Source organism: Eulemur rufifrons, chromosome 7 (genome assembly GCF_041146395.1).
Source record: "Eulemur rufifrons isolate Redbay chromosome 7, OSU_ERuf_1, whole genome shotgun sequence".
Taxonomy (NCBI): domain Eukaryota; kingdom Metazoa; phylum Chordata; class Mammalia; order Primates; family Lemuridae; genus Eulemur; species Eulemur rufifrons.
The window spans coordinates 283,539,825-283,561,682 of NC_090989.1; the positions used below are offsets into that span (position 1 = coordinate 283,539,825).

The following is a 21,858-nucleotide window of genomic DNA, read 5'->3' on the forward strand; positions in this document are numbered from 1 at the left end:
CAGAACTTCCAGAGGCTGGCCCAGGGAGGGTAGAGCCACGAGGCAAGGGTGGGAGGTGTCTCCTGGCTGAGCTGAGGAACCCCAAGCCCCTGAGAGATCTTGAGGCAAACAAAGAAAATAACGTCATTTCCCTGCCTGACCCAGGGGAGGCTGCGGGCCGGGGAGCTGACCAGGGTCCTGAAGGCATCCCGCTGGCCCTGACTCCGGAGCCCGAGGGTGCAGCTGTGCGCAGGGCAGGCTGAGGTTCGGATGTCCGGCACCTTCAGCATGATAGGCAAACATTTTCACCACTGAGACAAAGCTTCTAGTTGAAGTTGAACCAAAAGTTTCTCCCCAGAACAGGGGATCTTTAAAAAGACACAAAGAGGAGAATTTATGGAGGAAAAGCAGTTTGTGGTCTGGGAACGGAGGCTTAGGGGTACCTGGAAGGAAGAAGCCAGTAAGGCTTAGAGAGTCTTTGGGGACAGCCACTTCCAGGGCCACCCAGAACCAGCACCTCTTTGCCAAGATGTCTCCATAAGACACAGGCATCGCCCTTTGCAGGGCAGTGTGCCACCCCTAGGGACCTGCTTGGCTCTTTTCTGCAGGCATGTGCTCATCTGTGTGTGCACACAAGCATACATGCCTCTGTCCAGCCACGGGGCACAGCCACCACTCCTCGCCCAGGCCTTCCCGGGGCCAAGAAAACTTATCTCCCGGAGGCGATGCAGAACCTCCTTAGGGGGGACTGCCCGACTGCCTGGGCAGCACAGGGCAGTGGGTTTTGAGGGTAAGCGGGATGGCAGAACGCCACTGTGGGGTCGGGGTTTGGACTGCACTCCTGGGCAGAGCCAGGGAGCCAGCAAGGGCTTCCAGGCAAAACAAGGGGAGCTTGTTCCAGCGTCTTCTCTTTAGTGGTCTTTCTCTTGCTCTCTGGCCCTCCCATCTTCTCTCCTTTGTTTCCTCCTTTATTCTGAGAGAGGGAGGAAGGGAGGGAGGGAAGGAGGGTCAGGGCAGCTGTGGCGACTGGAGCTTGGCGCCAAGGTGCTGGCTGCCCACCGCTTGGACTTGCAACTCCAAAGGGCCGGAGTCCCCCAGCTCAGAGCGTGGCACAGTGGCACCATCGAAAGGGCATTTTAATGTCACTCTCGAGGAGCCGGGCTCCAGGAGCTGGCAGGCTGTTCCGTGTACCCTGATGCCAAAGCAGCACCCCCAGCTCAGCGCTCCCAGACAGCCCTTCCCCTCCTCCCAGACCTGCCAGCCCTAAGATGCATTTCTAAAATGGAGAATACCAACCAGAGACACGTTCTCTATTGATACATTGTTCAGGCGAAGCCCGGGCGGTCCCCAGCAGAGCCATCCGGACTTGTCACTCACACCTCCTGCGGTGCATGTGGTCACAGCCCCCACGCCCTCCACATTAAGCAGACCATGCACCCCAGCCCGCACCTGCCTGCCCTTCCAGGCAGGTCTTGGAGGCGCAATTCCCACCGCCTGGGAGCCCCAAGGGCAGCATTGTGTCCAAAGGGAGGGGTGTGTGTTGGAGGGAAGGAGTTAGGTCCCTCTACCTTTGAGAATGCCTGGGGGCTTGGCTGCATGGCTCTCAGGCTTCCCCCAAGATGACAACAGCCAAAGACCCCCGGGCTGCCCTTTGAACTTAGCAGGGAGTGGGGGGCAGTTGTGCAGCCCCACTGGGCCCCGGGGCTGGAGGGAGCACAGCCTCAGGTCAGCCTGCACCGGCCCTCCCACCCAGGTCCGGCAGGGCACTCTGGCCCCCTCCCCAATCCCGGGGTTGGGCGCTGGGGCAGGGGGCTCAGGGGGTCGCTGAGCCGCTCCCGACTTTGCCGGGCTCCCCTGGGGCCGGGCTGGGCGCCTGGCAGGGAGGAAAATGGCGTTGGATGCACGTACTTGAGTGAGTTCAGTGCCCATCAGGATGAGGAAGAGGAGGCTGAGGAGCTTCCGGGCCGGTTGCATGTCTCGCTGCCACCTCCAACGACCTGGCGCGCAGGGCCCTGGGTGCTGGCCGGCCGGCGGCTGCGTGTACGCGGACGCGCTGGGGCTCCGGCTCCGCGGGCTCCAGCGGCGGCGCTGGCTCGTGTCCCCGGCGCCCGGATTCAGCACCCGGAGCAGGCGGCGCGCGGGCTCTGCTGCGCGAAGCCTCCGCTCTGCATATTTATCGCGTCCCGGTTCCGGCGCGTCTGCCTCCGGGCAGGGCTGGGCAGGGCTGGGCTGGGCTGGGCGCGGGCTGCGCCCTCCTCTCCCCTGCCTGCTAATGGCTCCCCCGCGCGCCTGGCATTGGCGGAGCGCGGCGCGCCCTGCGGAGCACGAACGCGCTCGGCTGCGGTGGGTGCCAAAAGTTTGCTCGGGAAGGGGCGGGGGCGGGGGTGGCGCGAGGGACCCGCGCTTCGATCGCGCGGGGAGGGGGAGGGCGGCGGCGCCGGCGGGGAAGCAGGCTGGGACAGGATGTGACATCAAAAAGGCGGGGGAAATTGAATGGGATAGAGAACTCCATCCTGGCCGGCTGAAGCAGGCGGGCTCCGGGTCCCTGGGACGGGGACAGGGGGTCGGCCAGCGCCGGGACCGGGCCTCTAGACAGCCAGTGGACCACAGAGAGGAGAGGGGGCATGACAGCTGGTGGCGGGTCTAGAATGGAAAGTCTTCGTGTCTCCGGGAGTTACAGGAGATGAAGCTGAACAGATCCTTAGCAGTCACCGTTAAGGCAGTAAACTGAGGCTCAGAGTCAGGAAGGATGTCTCCAGGAGCAGGGGTCAGGGGAAGAAGCCAGGGCTGGAACCCAGGTCATCTGTGCTGGTGGGGTGGTCAGCATGAGCTGACCAGGGAACAGGCGTTGGGTGCTGGGGTCCTGCCCCCAGGCAGGCTAGGGATGAGGGTCTGTCTGTGTTGAGGGGACGGATATGCACGTCCTGTAAGAGTCCCTGTCGTCCTGCATTGGGTTGTGACACAGCTCTAACTGCCCCAGATGCGTTGCTGGAACCAGGAGCCTAGGAGAGGAGCTCTCCCACCAGGTCGGGGGGCTTCCAGATCTCCCTGGGCCTGGCCTGTCTTCATACCCACCCCTCGCCCCTGGCCTAGAGACCACCCTCCAGCTGGGGTGGAGAGGGGCTCCCCCTTCTTCCTTCTCTTGCCCTCGCACCTTCTGCCCTCCTTGCACACGTACTCAAAGCCTTTGACCAAGGGAGCTGGTCTTGGGGGCCACATTTTCCATTTAAATTCTCCATTTGGGGGGCAGTGTCCCCAAGCACCTCTGTTTTCTGAGAAGATAAGGTTGCAATCGGTATTCATATTTAGACGCCTCTCTTATCTGCTCCCCCTTAGTTTAGTTTTCAGTCTTTGAAAAATAAACTCTATAAAGAAAATATCTGATGGCGAGAGGCTCCACACCCCATAATCGCAGATGGCAGAGCTGCCAGGGAGGACGTGGTCCAACCCTCCTATGTCTTAGATGAGGATGCTGGGACCAGGGATGAATCAGTCACCTTGGCCACCCAGAGAGTTCCAGAGCAAGGACTAGTTGCCACCTTCTGCCCCTGTCACCACACTGCCCAGCATCTGGGAGGGTCCTCTGGGCACTGGGCGAAGGAGCTGGGCATAGGCACCTTGAGAAGAGAGGATGGTGTGGGGGTGTCGTGGCCTTCACTCTCAGGGGTGCATTGCTGTGACTCTGTCCTCTGAGCCCCAAGAGCAGAGCTGCAACCAGGGGAAACAAGGGTGGGCTTCTCACCCCTGGGGGAGGGGGGTTTAAGCAGAGAGAGCTCCTGGAGCGTGCTAGGCAGACGGCCCCTGAGGTTCTGCGATGAGATGGTGCTGGGAGAAACAAAGGGTGGGGCTGTGGGGAGTTCTTTTTCTCTCTACCCAGTCACCCTTTCTTTGTTACCCCAGGTGTTCTTACCGTCGTAGAAAGAAGGAAAGCTGTTAGTAAGCCCCTCGGCCTTTCGGCCGCACCATGGTCACTGAGAGAGGCAGCAGGGACTGGAGAGGACACTATTTGATGCTGGAGGGGCTGGTGTCTTGTCCTGGCTCTCCCAGGGAGCGACTCTCTGAGCCTCAGTTTCCACATCTGCAGAATGGGAATGAACGGTGCGAGTAATTCGTGTCCTACAGGCTGTTGAGAAGATCAAATGTAGGAATAGTTAAAATATTTTGCAAACTCAAAGGTCTCCAGGGAAGGTTCTGGGATGCATTGACCACATTCGGCACACCCGGCACCCCACGCCTCTCCTTCAGCCTTCGTGCTCCTGCTCTGAGGCGCTGCTGACATCCACTGTGTCCAGAAGAGGAAACAGGGACACACGTGGACCTCCCGAGGAGCTGGCGTGCGCGCCCCAGTCCTTGAGGCTGTGTTCCTCCCCGCGGGGAAGGCAGGCCGCACTGACTGCTCAGGTGGACTAGGTCTAGGGTCCGATTTTAGCAAGAATTGTTTTTAGTTTTTTTACTTTACTTTTTTCTTTTAGTCACACTGACCGCATTTCAAGAATTGTTTTATTTTTTAAATTATACAACCATATGACCCAGAAATTCCACTTCTGGGTATAAACCCACGGGCACTGACAGCAGGGACGGACGGGGACAGATGTTTGCACTCCCTGCTCACAGCGGCACCGAGTGTCCATCAGCGCGTGGATGGACAACGTGGCCCACCATCCAGCCGACCACTAGCCACGACAGGAGGGGAAGTCTGACCCATGCTGCGAAGCGGATGAACCTCGAGGACGTCATGCTGAGTGAGATAAGGCAGTCGCCAAAGGACAAATGCTGTGTGATTGCACATACGTGGGGGACCTGGAGTCAAACGACAGGGACAGAAAGTGGATTAGAGGCTGGGGGCTTGCGGGAGGGGGGACGGGGAATGATTAGTCAATGGGTCCATGTTTCTGTTAGGAGTGATGACAAAGTTTTGGAAATAGATAGTGGTGACGGTTGCACAATATGGTGAACGTAATTAATGTTACTAAACTGTACACTAAAAATGGCACACTTTATTTTATATATACACATATATAGCCTGAATTTTAAAAGTAAATAATGTAATATACCAAAAACTATTGAATCGTATACTTTAAGTGGGTGAATTGTATGATATGTGAATTATATCTTAATAAAGCTGCTTTTAAAAAGTCACACAGACTCATTATTATATTGCTTTAAAAAAATAGAATACAAACAAGAACTAACAACAACAACAGCCCCTCCCCAGAATAAGCACTGTTGGCACCGGGGGTTACGGTGCAGACGTTCTTCTGTGCGTGGGGTCAGAGGAGGTGATGGTGGCCTCTGAAACCTGGTGTCTGGGTTCCCACCCACACCCTGCCTCTCAGGGACTGCTGTGACCCTCGTGGGCAAGTCCCCTCTCCGCGCCCCACTCACCCCGTGCTGGGAGGAGGGGGGGAGCTACCGCGTGCACAGTGCCCGGAACTGTGCGTGGCTGGACACAGGTGAGGAGGCCAAGGTGAGCGGCGCTGGTGTGGACGGCGAGATCATCCTATCCGCTCTTCGCAACTTAGAAATATTACCTGACTTTAAAGAAGGAAGGGAAACCAGAGTAAACCTGAGACGCTGATTGGAAGCTCGTTATCTTTGCCGCACGGGATCCTGCTTCCTGGAAGGACCTGCTAAGACTGCGAGCGAAGGTCTGTGGTGGCCTTGAACCACGTTTCTATCCCACGTCCCCATTTTTACTGTACCGGCCACGTCCTGTGTTGAAAGGCTGGGCAGTGTTCCGTGTCTCTCCCTCTGCCCTCCTCTTTCGCTTCTCTGAGTCTGTCTCGCTGGTGTTATTTTTACACCGTCAGAGTTAATAATGTTCGCACTCGTTCCTGCAGCCCTCACCCCTCACTCTGACCGACTTAGGGGCCCGTCTCTCTGCTCAGGCCCAGCCCCGCCCGTCTGTGCCCGGGGCAGAGGCTCCACGTAGAGGTGTGCGTGCTGCCAGGTCCCAGGGCCCTGGTTAGCCTGGGCCAGCCGCCCGCCTTTCCATGCCAGCCCGGTGACCCTGAGCTGTCCCAGGACGAGGCCCAGTGGACACCCAGTTGATGGGCCCGGCTTGGCTCCTGGGCGGGCACAGCAGGTCCCAGGGCTGTGGCACCCCCACCCGCCAGCCCCTCTCCGCTGCCTTCCTGATGGCCAGCGAGCGCCAGGGAAGCAGCCCCTCTCCCGCTGGGTTGCCTCGGGACACCAGCAAATCGATAAGCTTTGTGCTGCTTTAAGGCGAGGCTTCTTCTACTGCTGAGCCTCATTATAATGTGACAGAGCGTTGCCAAGGCAACAGCACTAACTCTGCCCTCCTCTCTGCGAATTGCCTACCAGATGGGGCCTGAAACCCAGCCAGTGGCCACCTGTGCTCTGCGCCCTCAGGTTTCACCCTCTGCAGGTCCCACTGAGCTGCCCAAGTGCCCTGAGAGCCCCCGGCCAGGGGACGCTGGCTCCTGGCCACAGTGAGTGGACTCACGCAGGACTCAAGGCTACCTTGCCTTATCACCTCCGTGGCTGGCTGCCCACTGGCCGGCTGCTGCTGCTTGGAAGCTGGCAAGGAAGGAAACATGGCCGGCGCCACTCCTGGGCACAGCGGGAGACCCCACACGGTGCGGACCACCCGGGTCGTTAGGAATGGTCAGCCTGCTGCGTGTCGGCATGTGCTGAGTTTACGCGTGTTCCGTCACTCAGTCCTCGGAGCCTGAGGAGCACGTGCGATGCCCACTCGTGTCCCGCGTGCGCTTGCAGACGTCCGTCCAGAGGTGGCAGCGCCGAGACCCCTCTCTAGGGTTCTCCCCTTCACTCTCCCTCCACAGCCTGGGAGTCCCGCGTTCTCACCCGCCGGCCTTTCCCACCCTCCTCCTCCTCCTGGACACACCCCTCGCTCCCTTCCACTGCGCTTCAGTGACGTGCTCCGTGAAGACAGGTGGCTGCCGGGTGCGGTGCCAGGCACCGGGACAGACATCGCAGTGCTTCCGGGGTGGGCGACCCCAGGGAAGGGCTATTCGGAGGCCTCACAGGGCTCTGGTTCCGTAAACAATGGCCAGTTGTCCCGGTGCTGCACCACATTTGCTTCTCGGGGGGCACTGGGTCAGGGAGAACAGGAGGGGTGGGGTCTCGGGCCCAGTCCTGGGCAGCCGGGGTGTGCCACCGTTGCAGGGCTGCCGGGGTCAGTGCGGGGACGCAACGGCCTCCGCACAACTGAAGTATTAATGAAAAAGCTGGACACACGACTTCCTTAAGGCCAAGGATGGGAAAGCTCTGGCCGGATCTGGGAATATTTACCTGTCAAGCACCGTCTGCGTCTTCCTCTTCCTGTCCCGAAGCTGCCTTCCCGCCATGTCACCTGCCTCACGAGAGTCCGCGCAGCTTTGGTCTTGTCACCCCGGCTCCCAGGGTGGAGACCTGCTCTGAATCCCACCCTTGCAGCCAAGAGCCATCAGGGGACACAGACAGACCCTAAGCGGGCTGCTACCTGCTGAACAATTAACTTGTGCCGGGTCCTGACCTGACTCTTCGCAGTAGTAACTTTCTCCTTCTTCCCCAGATGAGGTGGCGCCGCGTGCGGGGCTGGACCAGTGGGAGAACAGAGGGGGTCTGCAATGCGGGGAGCAGGTGGTCTGCCCTGGCTCGCTTGGGAGTTCCATGGGGCTCCGTGTGTCTGCGCTGTTGACGTGGGCCTCCTGGCTGGGGCTGTCTGCTTCTCCCTAGGGGGCACATCCCCTCTGGCAGGACTGTGGGCGCTGGGATGGGCACTCCGCAACCCGGTGGCAGGTGGGCATGGGAGGGAGACAGGTGCGCTGAGATGCCAGGGGAGAGTCTTCCCGTCTGAGCCCCGCATTCCTGGGCCAGCGAGGTGAGGACCCGGCTTCACTTCCCCCGTGGGCCAGTCAGCTGGTCTCCCTGTGGGACTTCGGCAAGTCCCGCTGCCTCTCTGGGAATCTCTCTAGAGTGGCCCCAGGACAGTCACAGCCACGGGTTCAGTTGGTGGGGCTCGAGCCCGGGTGCCTAGGCCCGGACGGCCTCGCGGTCTCTTCTCGGGTCTCCTGGTCACCCCTGCCCCCCCCGCCCCCCACGACTAACGATATCAAGCATCTCTTTGTGCACTATTGGTCTGGTGCATACTATTCTCTTTTGTGGTGTGTCCAGATATTTCACCCATTTTCTAATCGAGCTTTTTCTCATACTGAGTTGTTAAAGTTCTTCATATATTCTGAGTATGAGTCTTTTGTCAGATATACGTATTTTGAATATTTTCTTCCACTTTGTGCTTTGCCCTATTCATGTTTGTTTGTTTTCTTAATGGTGTCTTCCAAAGAGCAAAAGCTTTTAACTTTGATAAAGTCCAATTTTTCAATTTATATTTTGTGATTTGTGCTTTTTGCATCCAATCTAAGAAATCTTGCAGCCCAGAGCTGCAAAGATTTTCTCCTATGTTTTCCTCCAGAAGTTTTCTGTTTGTTTGTTTTTTGAGACCAGGTCTGGCTCTGCACTCGAGGCTGGAGTGCAGTGGCATCGTCATAGCTCACTGCCGCCTGCCTGGCCTGGAAGTTTTATAGTTTTAGTTTTAGGGTCGATGTTCATTTTGCCCCCATAGGCACAACCCATCATTCCAGCAACATTAGTTGAAAAAAACTTTCCTTTCCCCATTGAAATGCTGTTTCATGTTTGTCGAAAATCAATTTAACATACATGCATGGGAATATTCCTGAACTCGCTATTAGGTATCATTGATTTCTATATCTATCCTTTTGCAAAGGCCTCACTGTGTTGACTACTATATATTTATAAATTTCAAAGTCAGATTAGTATAAGTCCTTCAAACTTTTTTCTTTTATTTTTCCGGGAGCGAAGCACATAATCTGAAGTCCATATATATTTGGGTTATGAATCTTTAATATTAATAAAAATGCTGATTTAATAGAGCCATTCTTGGCATATCTATTTTTCTTTATTTTTCAATTAACCTTTATAATGCCTCCACCTTTAAATCTTTCTGGAAACCATTTTTATTGATGTATATGTGTATATAGTATTAATTATACATTATGTATACATGCTATACACTATATATATGCACACATACAACTTGATGAATTTTGGCAAGCCGAACACGAAACTGGTGCCGGAGTAAGAAACAGGACATTTTCGGTCCCCGAGAAAGCCCCTCTCAGCCACTAAGCCCCCAAGGCCGACCACTCCCGGATTTGCAACGGCACAGTTTTAGTTCTGCTTGTTTTGTGCTTTATATAAATGCAAGCATAGAATATCTCCATCTGATGATGTAATTTAAGTAGAACTATACTTGGAAAGCTCAAAATTACAAAATTATTTATATTCAGCTTCAAAGGCATTTACTATTCGATCCAAGTAGAATTAGCTCCAGGGTTTCTGCCACTCGCCTGGTAGTAAGAGCAGCCGGCATCATCGAAATGTAGATTCCCAGGTTCCTTCCCTGAAAAACTCCAATCCAGCTGGTACGCCTGGGCCTAGGAATCTGCATTCATTTATTGCTTTTTTTAATCGACACATAATAAGTGTACATATTTATGGGGTACGGTGTAATGTTTCAATACATGTATACAATGTGTGCTGATCAAATCAGGGTAATTAGCATAACTATCTCCTCAAATATTTATCATTTCTTTGTGATGGGAACACTCAACATCTGCTCTAATTACAGTCACTCTAAGTGCTCTAGAACACTAGGACTTACTCCTCCTACCCAGCTAAACTGTTGTATTTGTTAACCAACCTTTGGCGATGCTCCCAGCCCCTCCTTCAGCTTTGTTCTTTTTAAACATTTCTGTGGCTACTGTAAGTTATTTGCATTTCCATACACATTTTTAAATCAGCCTGTCAATTTCTCCAAAATGCCTGCTGGAATTTTGCTTGGGTTGCACTGAATCTGAAGCTCAATCTGGAGAGAACTGACCTCCTGACAACGCTGGGCCTTCTGATACACGAATAGTCTATTTCCCATTTCCTTGGGTCATCTCTAATTTCTCTCAGCAGTGCTCCATGATTTCTAATGAGGAGGAATCACACTTTTTTGTTAAATTCATCCCTTTTAAAGCTTTTAGTGCGATTGTGAAAGGAATTCTTAAAATTTCATTTTCTAATTGTTTGCTGTTAGTATATAAAAAGTGGCTGATTCTGTGTCCTTATATCCTGTAACTTTGCTGACGCACGTATTAGTTCCGGTGCTTGTTTTGTAGACGTCCCAACGTTTTTTACAAAGCAATTATTTTACCCTCAAATCGAGACTGCTTTACTTCTTCTCAAATCTGTGTGCTTGCATTTCTTTGTCTTCCCCTTGCAATGACTAGAACCTCGAGTAAACCTGGAATGGAAGTGACGAGGGCAGGAATCCGGGTCTTGTTCCCAGTCTCACGGGGAAAGCGTTTAGCACCGTTACGTGTGATGGTTGCTGTAGGTTCTCCACAGCTGCGCTGATAGTTCCCTCCTGTTCTCACTTCTCTGAGAGTTGATGATTGGACACTTAATTTTGTTGATTTTTTTCCTGTATCTGTTGAAATGACTATATGATCTTCTTCCTTTGTTCTGCTCAGATGGTGAATTGCATCCGTGCATTTTCAAATGTCGAACCAGCCTTGCCGTCTGAGATAAACCCACGTGCTCCTACTTACTGTCCTTTTCACGGGTCTCCAGATTTCCTGAGTTCTTACTATTTTGTTAAGGATTTTTGTGCCTATGTTCGTGAGGAACATTGGTTTGCAGGTTTTTTTTTTTTTGGTTTGTTTTGTATTTGTGTTGTTTTGTTGGTGATGTCTTTTGTGTTTTGGTATCAGGGTTATGATGACTTCATAAAACAAGCTGGGAAGTTTCCCTTCTGCTTTCTGGAAGAGTTTGTGTGTATTTAGTGTTATTTCTTCTTGGGACGTTTGATAGAATTCACCAATGAAACCAACGGGGCCTGAAATTTTCTTTGTGGGAAGGTTTATTTTTATTTTTGAAAAAATCACTTTAAAAACAGCTAAAGAGATATTCAGATTTTCTCTTTCATGTGGTATAAATTTTGGTAAGTTTTGTTTTTCAAGTGATCTTCCCTTTTTATTGAAGTTGTCAAATTCGTTGGCATGAAGTTAGTCATGAAATTCTCTTATCTTTTTAATGTTGTTGAATTTGTTTACATATATTCATAATATTTCCTTTCTTTTTAATGTCAGTGAGATCTGAAATAACAATCGTTCTTTTGTTCCCGATATTGCTGATTTAAGTTCTTTCTCATTTTTCTATGGGTCAGTTTATCTGGGGTTTGTCGATTGTTTAATCTTTTCAAAGAATCAGCTTTTTGCTTTGTTAATTTTCTCTATCTTTGGTTTCCTCTTTCTTTGATTTCTTTGCATATCTTTATTATTTTCTTTTACTTTGGGCTGATTTTGCTCTTCTTTTAGTTCTTGAAGTAGAAATTTAGGTTATTACCTTAGACCTTTACTCATTTCTGATACAAGCATTTTACAGTTATAAATTTCTCTCTATACACTGTTTAACTACATCCCATAAATTTTCATATATTGTATTTTCATTATCGTTTTTTGAAATATTTTCCAATTTCCATTGTGATTTCGTCTTTGGTCACGAATTATTCAGAAGTGTCGTTGGCCCCGCGTGTTTGGGGGGTCCCCAGGTATCTGGCTGTTGTTAATTCCCAGCCAAATTCCATTGTCCTCAGAGACGTGCTCTGTATGATTTCCACTCTCTAAAATTTATTTTATTTGTTTCCTGGCTCAGGGACGGCCTGTCCTGGTGAGCAGACCATACAAAGAATGTTGCTTTTCAGCTGTTTCCGATAGTGCTCAATACCGATCAATTACATCAATGTAGTTGACCGTGTTGTTCAGATTTCTCTGTTTTACTGACGTTTTCCCTCCAGGTCTGTCACTTGCTGCCGGGAGACAAGTGTTAACGTCTCCTGCTACCATCGTGGACTTGTCTTTCTCCTTCAATTCTGTCAGTGTTTTCTTCATGTATTTTGAGCCTCTGTTTTTGGGTGCACACACATTTATGATTTTTTAAATTTTCCTGGTAAGCTGACCCTTTTGTCTTTACAAAGGTTCTGTCTTCATCTCCAGCAGCGTTCTTTGCCTTGCAGCCTGGTTGCTCTGACATTAATAAAGCGCCACCAGCGACGTCTCAGCCTCACTGCTAGCCCTGCACAAGCCTTGTCGTGTGTTTGTTTTCAACCTTTGTCTTTACATTTAAAGTGCTTCTCTTATAGGCAGCATGTGGTTGGGTCTTGCTTTTTTTTTTTTTTTTTTTTTTTTTATCATTTTGGTCTACTGCTTTATCATGTGTTTTGTTTTTCCCTTATTTTTTTTTTAGGTTCATCTCCTACTTTCCTATCTTCTTTTGGATTATTTGTCCAATTTTTAGGATTCCATTCTAATTTACCTCTTGGCTTTTAGTTACACATTTCTGCATTATAATTTTAGTGGTTGTTCTAGCAGTTCTGATAGGCAATATCTAATTTTTCAGCCTGCTGAGGGTTAATATTGCACCACTCAACAATCCTACTGGTGCATTCACACCCTCACCCTTTGTGTTGCGGTTGTGAAATGCATTATTCCACATGCATTAGAAACCCCGTAAAGCACTGCGTACTGTTTGCTCTAACCAGTCATGTGTTTTAAAGAAATTAAGGGGAAAACAGTCTTTTCTACTTACCTCTCCGTTTCCCATTTCTGATGCTTTTCGTTCATTCCTGAAGACCGGGATTTCCACGTGGCATCGTTCCCTTTCTGACAAGGAGACCGCTTTAGCACGTACAGGGGAGGTCTCCTGGAGAGGGACTCGCCTAGTTTTCCTCTAGCGGAAAAGGCCTTTATTCTTCATTGCTGCAGGATATTTTAACTGAACATAGAGTTTTGGGCTGGGAAGACTCTTCTCGCACTCTCCTCTCTCTCTCAGCTCTTTAAAGACGTTTCCCTGCTCTCTTATTGTCTTCATTATTTCTGATGAGAAGGGTCTGAGGTCACTTAAATTGTTGTCTTTTTTCTCTTGCTACTTTCGACATTTTCCTTTACCTCTGGTTTGAGCCACCTGCTATGACGGCCTAGGTGCGGTTTCTGCGAATGTGTCCTGTTTGCAGCTCCTTGAGCTTCTCGAATTGTGAATTTGGTAAGTTTGGAGCCTTATTTCTTCAATTCTTTTTCTCTTTGACCCATTTTCTCTCCTCTCTGTTTGAGACCCCCACACTCATTTGTTTGTGAGATTTGTTAAAAAGAGTTTTCCCAGGTGTTATTCATTTTCATAGTTTCTTTCTTTCTCTCTCCCTCAGACTGGGTGATTTCCATAGTCCTGTATTCAAGTTAACGGAGTTTTTCCTCCGTCACCTCCAATCTGCTATTAACGCTACCAGGTAAATTTTTGTGCTGTTTCATTCTTCAGTTATAAAATTTCCATTTAGATATTTTTTACATATCCTAGTTCTCTGCTATGCTTTTTTCCCCTTTTTCCCTTTATGATGAGAATGTTTTCCCTTCCCATATTGAGCATAGTTAAAAATAGCTGTTCTTGGCTAGGAATTCCAACATTTCATTCATCTGGGGTTCACCTTGGAGTATTTTTCCTTGTAAATGGTTTACATTTTCCTGACTCTTCAAACGTCAAATAATTTTGGAGACTATCATTGTTATGTGGTGAGACTCTGGATTCTGTTATATTGCTCCAAAGAGGATTGATATTTTTGTTTTAATAGCCAATTTACTTGGTTAGATCCAAACTGCCAACTCTGTCCCGATTGCAGTTGACAGGGACATCACTCATGGTTCTCCAGAGAAACAGAAGCAGGAGGATGCTGGCCCGCCATGTAATGAGGCTTTGCTCATGCGGTTACGGAGGCTGAGAAGCTCCACGATCTGCCAGCTGCAAGCAGCAGACCGAGAGCCAGTGGTGTAAATCCCAGGCTGGGGCAGAGGAAACCCAGTGTCACAGCTCAAGACAGCAGGCGGAGAGATGGAATTTGCCTTTTTTTAAATTCAGGCCTTCGACAGATCGAACGCTGCCCACCGTCATGGGGAGGGCAATGGTTTACTGAGTCCACCGATCCACGTGCCGATCTCGTCCAGACACTCCCAGAAATAATGTTGAGCTGAATATCGGGAACCCCACGATCCAGTAAGTCAATGCATAGAACTAACCCTCACGATGGGACCCCAAATCTCAGTCCAAACTGCTTTTCCATGCTCTGCACTGTGCCCCAAGGCCTAGCTGGAGTCCTAGGCAGGGTTTCCATGCAGAATGTGGGGTTTCCCCTCTTGGCTTTCTCTTTTCCTGGGTCCCCCCTCAGTCCCCAGCAGCCCTGCTGCCCCGGCTCCTTCCCAGGGCTCCTCCAGCCAGAAGGTCGGCAGGTCCCCATAGCGTCCTCCCTGGCACTTCCCTGTGGCCACACAGCCTTCCGGACACCTGCAGAAACATGACCCACCCACCCCCACCCCCTCCTCATGGCCTTGGCATCTGCAGCCCCGCCCACCCCGCCTGCCCGCGCCCACCCCCTGGAGCCCCCACACCGCGGTGCTTCTGCGTCTCACCAGCGTTCAGCCGCGTCTGATGGGAGGAGGGTTTGTTGGGAATTTGTTCATCTGTCCTGGAAATGTGACCCTGGAAGCGGTTTCTTGCTTTCGGAGCTGTTGACCAAACGGAGAGGCAGGGAGGGAGAAGCAGGGTCATCTTCAGCTGCAGCCCTGGGCCTTTCCCGGTTAACAGGTCCACCTTTGACCTACCTCGCCCTGTGGGCATTTCGTCCTAGGCCTCCACAAATGGCACTTTGTTCCTCCTGAAAACTCCTCACATAGCTCACTGAGTTCATTAAGTTTACTTCTGATTTTCCACAAAACCACGGGCCGAGGTGGCACCAAACTGTACGCCACGGCAGGGCGAGGTCCTGTTCCTCGAAGCCTCTGACAGCATTTCACCCACCTTCCGTTCGGCTCTCCCTGCCGGCCTCCTCGTGGCCTGTGAGTGTCCACAAACACTCTGGGGTCCCCTATGCTCTGAACAAAAGTCCCCTCGGTGCCTCGCAAGCTCCCGCTTACCACCTGGCCTCAAAGCCAGTGTCACCTGTGTGAGGTTTGGGTTGTGGCAACACCCCCTTCCAGGGTCTATCGTCTATTCCGTCCCTGGAGCACATAACAGGTCGTCCCAAACTCAGCTCAAACAATAGCTGTTTCTGTCTCTCTCGAGCATGTCGTTGCAGTAGAGCTCAGGGAGGACAGTCTCTTCCTGCCTCATAAGGTGTCAGCTGGAGTGGGCTGAGCCTGGACAGGCCCGGCAGCAGGGGGCCGGACTCACACACTGGCGGCTGCTGTGGGCCGTCAGCTGGCACCACAGCTAGAGCTGGTGGCGGCAGCCCCTTCCCCTGGTGTCTCCGTGTGGCTGCCTGGCTTCCTCCCATATAGCTGTCGGGTTCCTAGGGAGGTCGTCCAAAGAACAAGGACAGTGCATGACACTTGTGGCAGCTGGCCTCGGAGTCACACACGTCACATCACTTCTTCTGCACCCTATCGGTTGAACCTGCCCAGGATCAGGGAGAGAGGACATGGGCCCTGCCACGAGGTGGGAGAGGGCCACCGTGACATTGTGGGAAGACCGTGCGTGGGAGGGAGGTGGGATATATCAGGGTGGCCACATTTGGAAAAGACCATCTGCCACGGCACCTGGTGAAGGAGTGAAAGTTAATCATTATTAATGAATAAGCGACTATTCTCTCTTCTGCCATCAACGGCTCGGCGTGGACTGTCCAGACGGCTACTCTGTAAGCACCTGTTCTGCGTGCCCAGTGGTGCTGGGTACCAGTCAAAATTCCTCTCCTTCTAGCAGTAACAATAACCACCGTTATGATACAAAGCAACAGTTGCACAGAGGCTACTGCGTGCCAAGCCCTTTCTAAAGGGCTTTACAGATATTAACTCATGTAGTCTTGTGCCTGTCTCTTGTCCCTGAAAAAGATGACACACACGCATTCTAAGACCTGAACTCTGACAATGGCGCAGCGGGTGACAGGCGCCCAGACACACCTGGAGATGGGTTTTCTCCCCACACCGTTCCACTCACCCTGCTCCTTTCTCTCCTCACCGCCCTGATGCCTGGTCCCCCGGTGGTCTGCTGGCCCCACGCATCCAGGACTCAGCGCGACAGCCCAGCACTCCAGCAGAAGCAAGGCAAGAGCTGTCTTGAGTCCTAGCCTGTGTTGAATTCGCAGCACAGGGTGGGAGGACACAGAGCTGGCAGGCCAAGGGTCAGCGTGATGGCAGGGCAGGGGCACACATGGGGCCATGTAGCTGAGAATATTGGAGAATTCCTGGCAGCTCTGCAGTGCTGCTTCGGATCAGAACGAGAGGGAAGGGGAGCCAGGGACCCAGGTCTTCTGACGCCCACCGTGAGTTGCAGCATCCGCCGGCCGTGGAGTCCGAACCATCTCTGACGGGCTCGGTGTGGGCCCGCGGCCCGCCGGCGCCCCTGCCAGATGCTTGCTGAATAAGCCAACACCATCCCGAGACAAGAGCCACGACGGCTGCATAGGTATCCGCTAGGGCTACAGGTGGTGGTTCGCTCAAAGCCAGGAGTGTGGGCACACTTGTCTCTCATGGTGTCTGTCCCCACAACCAAGACCTAAGTGACAGCTCCTGCCGCCACTGCCTGAATCACCAAAGTGGGCTTCTGTCATTCTGCACTGCAGCCCCCTGTACCAATCCATCCTGCCTCCCGGGACCCACCCCAGAAGTGTCTTTCTACCACACTGGCTTGCACATCGCTCTCCTTGCTGCAAAGGTCCCCTGCCTTCCCCTGTGTCCACCTGACTCCCGTCCTCCCGTCTTGGAATGAGTGGAGGAGCCGCCTCTCTGTAGGGGTTTGGGGCTACTTGACTTCCACCCTTCAGACAAATCTTGCCGAGGAAGGACGCTCCTCGTGGACTGAGCAGCCCCGCCCAGATCGTGCTGGTCTCACCAACAGCCCACCACCGCCGGCCCCGGAGCTCCTGGGTTTCCAGTAACAGAATTTTCTCATCTAATCAGCAGTGGTGGGCAGCGTGGGGGCTCCATCAGTCCAGGCAGTGGTCAAGGCCAACCAAGGGGCCCCAGTAAGTATTTGTTTCCAGCCAATCCGTTTCTGGATACATGCGGAGGTGAGGTTTGGGGGTAGGACTCATTTTTTTCCTAGAAATGGGAATGGAGTTAGCACAAAATTCCCCCGGGGATCTGCCCAGTCCCTAGCGAGGCCAGGCTGGGTGGAGACCGCCGCTGCCCTTCTGCAGGCCGCCCCAGGCCCGCTTTCGGATGAGGCCCCGCGGGATCCATTTTCCGAGCCCAGCGCCCGTGCCCGGGGCGGCCATGGCTGGTTTATGTAACAGGCTGTGTTTTGTCACAGCGAGAGAGTATTGATCGAACAGCTCGATTCTCTCAGCAGGTACAGGGTGATCCATCCCCGCTCTGCACCGCGGGGCGTTCACTCCTCTAGCGCCGGGTGCTCCGTCAGGGCCCCCCGGCCAGGCACAGGCGTCTCGCGCTTTGTGGTCGGTGGGGGGGTGTGGGGGTGTCCGGGTGTGAGGTTTCTTCCCCATCTTTGCCAAAGCACTTTTCTTCCGGGCAGCCTCGGCTCTCACAACAGCAGAAGGAAACAGGTCCCGTAATTATCCATCAGGCAAATTTGGTAGTGTGAGAGAGGAGAGGAAATGAAAGCATTTTATACTTACTCGAGTTTCCGTTGAAATTGATTTTTCAGAGCCTACTGCAGAGTCTGCGGCTGTGGAGCTGCAGGACGGCGCGTTATGCGGGGAGCGTCGAGGAGGCCGGGCCTGCTGGGCTGGGGACGAGGCACCTGCACCCTGCTGCCCACACGTGTGGATCCTTCTCCCGTGTTGTGCATCAGTGTGTCATCTGCCCTGGGCCGTCTGTCGCTCTCTGAACTCTAGGCAGCCTCCATCTGCCTTCCAAGTTTGCTGGACCCAATTCCCTCTTTCCTCCCAGGCCCGGGCCTTGGCCCAGACACCCACACTTCTGGTGTGCCGGCTCCTGCAGTCAGCACGAGGACATGCCCCGGGGAAGATGGCCAGGGCAATGGCTGGGCACCTCCCAAATGAGGCGGGGTCAGGGCTATCCGGGCTCTGCCCCTGGATTTCACAGGCTGTGCCTGGAGGGTGGCGGTGGCTGCCTGGTTCCCTCTGAGCAGGTGTCTACCAGGCAGATTTGTGTCCAGCCAGCGGCCTGCCGGCTAAGGGAGCATTTGGGGGCCCAGCTCAGGGCACTTCCGAGCCAGGCGCCTGCTGCCACACCCACCCTTCCTAGGTGCTCCCTGCCGGGGGTCTCTCCCGCACCTGGCGGAATGACTTTCTCCCCCGCTCCCTTAGACTTGGCAGCGACGATGTGTTAAGAATGTGAGCGACCCCACTCACCTTCCCGCCAGTTGTCGCTGTCTCTCCAGGAAAACGAAGGTCATCGAGGGCAGGCAACCTTTTTTTTTCTTCATTTTTGACTAGGTGATGCGTACGTGTGGCATGAAGTTCTGACAGTAAATGAAAGAGTATGTGGGATGAAGCCAGCCCCACCTCACTCCGTCCTCCCGAGTCCCTGCCCTGAAGGAAACTGCCGTCACAGCTTTCCAAACTGGAGATCATGTTTATATATACACACACAGTGTGTATGTGTATAAGCACACTCGTACACCCCCATACATATCACATGCATGCACCGACATTACATGCATATGCACACATGCACACAAACATATACATGCATCCATATATACACAACGCATGCATACATACATATATGCATGCACATGTGCACATTTACCTAGACACATATGTAAACACATGCACAGGCACACGTGTTCCACAGCTCCTGTCGTGGACATATGCATGGTACACATCGCACACTCTGTCTCCGCCTTTCCTTTTCCACCTGCCCTCTGGGCTCTGCCAGCCTCCCCTCTCTCGTAACAGCAGCACACCACTCCATTGTATGAGCTGTGCTGTGACGTGTCTGGCTGGTTTACTACTGAGGAACACACGAGCTGTTTCTAATGTTTTGCACGTAACCTTCTGCCTTTGCACACAGGCGCAGGTGAAGGATTGAAGTGTCATCTAAAGGTTGTGTGCATCTTTCCTCCTGATAGACGTTGCTCAGTCATCTTCTGAAGGGCCAAATCAACACCCTGCCAGCACGTTCCACCAGCGCGCAGTTCTGCAAATGTGCATTTCTGATGTAATCGCGGAGGGCTCCTTTCTGGCATTTGTCTTTCTTTTTCTGCTAAGTTTTGTGCATGTGCTTTGCCTGTTTTTTCCTACTGTGTTCTTGGTCCTTTTCTAATGGATTTGTAAGAGGATTTAAATATTAAGGAAACTAACCTTTTGTCATGTTGAAAACATGTTATTCATCGTTTACCACTGAGCTTTTGACTTTTTCTACCATGTAAAAATATTTAATTTATGACAATATTTTTCCACCTTTCATTTTATTGATTCTTGGTTTCAGGTTCTCTCTACTTTAAGATTTGTTACCAAAGAAAGCTCATCTTTTCTTCTAGTAAGTTAATGTTTTCATTTTTTATGATTAACCCTTTACTCTCATGGAATTTATTTTGGTGTAAGGAGCAAGATAGGGACACACTTCCCCGCTGTGGCTGGCCGGTTTGTCCCAGCCTGCTGAGTGAGCCAAGTGCTTCCCACGGACGTGAAACCCCACTTGATTGTGTATTGACTCCCCCAGCACTCGAGGCGGCTTTTGACCACGTCTCTCACTCAGGGGTCTGTCTGGCATCTCATAGACCAGCACCAGTGCGCTCCAATCCTTGTAGGTCCAGGACATGTGTCATGCCTGGTGGGGCCAGGACTGTGTCATATCAGTCCCCTCCTCTGGTTTCCCACATCACTCAGGGGGAAATCCAAAATTCCTGCAGTGTCCGACGGGCCCTCCCTGCCTGGCCCCATGTCCTCTGTGGACAACCCTAGGAAACAGAATGCAAAATGATGTAATTCCCATGAAGGAAATGTGGCGATATCTTGCACAGATACGATGCTATCGGGACCAGACTATACCCTGAAGCACTGTTTGTAATAACAAGACCGGAAAGCACTTCCCTGTCTATCAGTCGGAGACAGGTAAATAAAATATGAAACATCCTCAGCTGTTCTGTGCAGCTGTAGAAACAAATAAAGACAAGCTCTGCATCCTACCCCGCAGGGTCACTGGGACACAGCGTGTGTGGGAAGGAAGCTGCGAGCCGCGTGCAGAGCGCGCTGCCTTTTGTCTAAGAAAGGGGGCTATGAACAGCAGCCATGGTATATGAATATACATACACACACGTGTAATCACTTGCATTTTAAAATGCAGAAGGGTACACGTTAAAGTCTGGTGAAACAGTTGTAGATGCAGAGAGGACATTGTCGGGGGCAGGGAGGGATGCTGGCCGTCTCTACCTTCTTGCGAATGGCTTCAGGCAACTATAAGGCACCGCACGGACCCAGTGAGGCGTAGCTCATACACCCCACTGATGTTTTTAGCAATTACATCGTTAGCATTGGCACTGCTGTTGGCATTGCTATTCTGCAAATAATATGTGTGTGGCGCATGCACACACAGTAAGATAAAGCAGTTATGCAGAGAGACGATGATTGTGAGAGAAAAGAGACAAATGTAAAATGAAATAAATTACATAAAAAGCCAGGAATCCTACATTTGCACTGGAAACATTACTGTGACATTGTCATGTATTTTCTCATAAAAGTGTGTGTGTGTGTTATTTCCATCTGTCATAAAGGCACAGAAACAGTGAGCGACTCAGTAGCAATGAACATCCTTAACATGCAAATTATGGTCTCTAAATACCATGTCCCCACTCTAGGAACCCAGGGTTCTTTGGAGAAATAGCTTGGTCCAGTCTGGGGGCAAGAACTGTGCGAGCTGAACCTGGAGCATCTCATTGCGCCAAAGCAAAGGATGAACCAAAGACAGGTGAGCCTGCGTTCGAAAGCCCAGGGTCCTCCCCGTCCATGCCTGTGTGGGGAGCCCACTCCTCTATCCCACCCTTTCTCCTCTCACCTGCTTCACTTGCCTCCAGTCGCACAGGCAATAGGACATTTTTAAAACTACAAGCATCACTATTTAAAAAAAAATATCAATCCCCACTAAGCTTTCTTTGCGCAATGCACTGTGTGCCACCCCTGCTGGCGCCCAGTCCTGAGACACAGACAGGGCTGGTGCCTTTACGGAAGTCCCCGGGAGACACACCGCACAGGCAACAGAGAAGAATTCGGTGAACTTTCCTATGTGCCGTGACGGCTCCACCGCGGACGAGACCCTCAGTGTCGGGGGCTTCCCGGGGAAGGCGGCAGCGAAACTGCGTAGAGGCCGGCGGGAGACGCACCCCCTCCCCACCGCCACAGGCTTCTCTCCCGCGTTGTCCCAGGGGGCAAAGAGTTGTGATTAGATTCTTTTGACACAGTGACATACGGACTAGAAAAAGGAACCAAACATCCCTGTGGCTTCACAGGGCAGGCAGGTTTTTTGAAGGAATTCATTATAAATAATTGATGTTGACTTCTTCAGTTTCATGGAACGAAAATGTTTCTTTGGTCGTCCTCTTTTTATAACCTTGTTTGTTGGTATTTGCTGCAGGATTTTAAATGCATGCATAGTCACATTTCCATTTTTGATATTTTTAAATTATACTTAAAATGAAATTCTGTACCACAAATGAAAGGAAATAACTTCCTCAGCTTTTCGCCTTTAAAGCAGCAGCGCCAACCCCGCCGAACGCCCGCGCTGGCTGCGCTTCCTGCCGCGCTCTCCGCGCCTCACCAAGCAGGTGCCACAGGAAGCTGGGGACAACGGCTGAGCAGGTGTGTAACCCGAAAAACGTCACCCAGAC

General features: G+C 52.0%; 1 pseudogene; it reads right to left on the minus strand.

Annotated features, from left to right (window-relative positions):
- Nucleotides 1-558: 558 nt before the first annotated feature.
- LOC138386022 (uncharacterized) lies at nucleotides 559-4,684 on the minus strand (annotated as a pseudogene).
- Nucleotides 4,685-21,858: the final 17,174 nt, after the last annotated feature.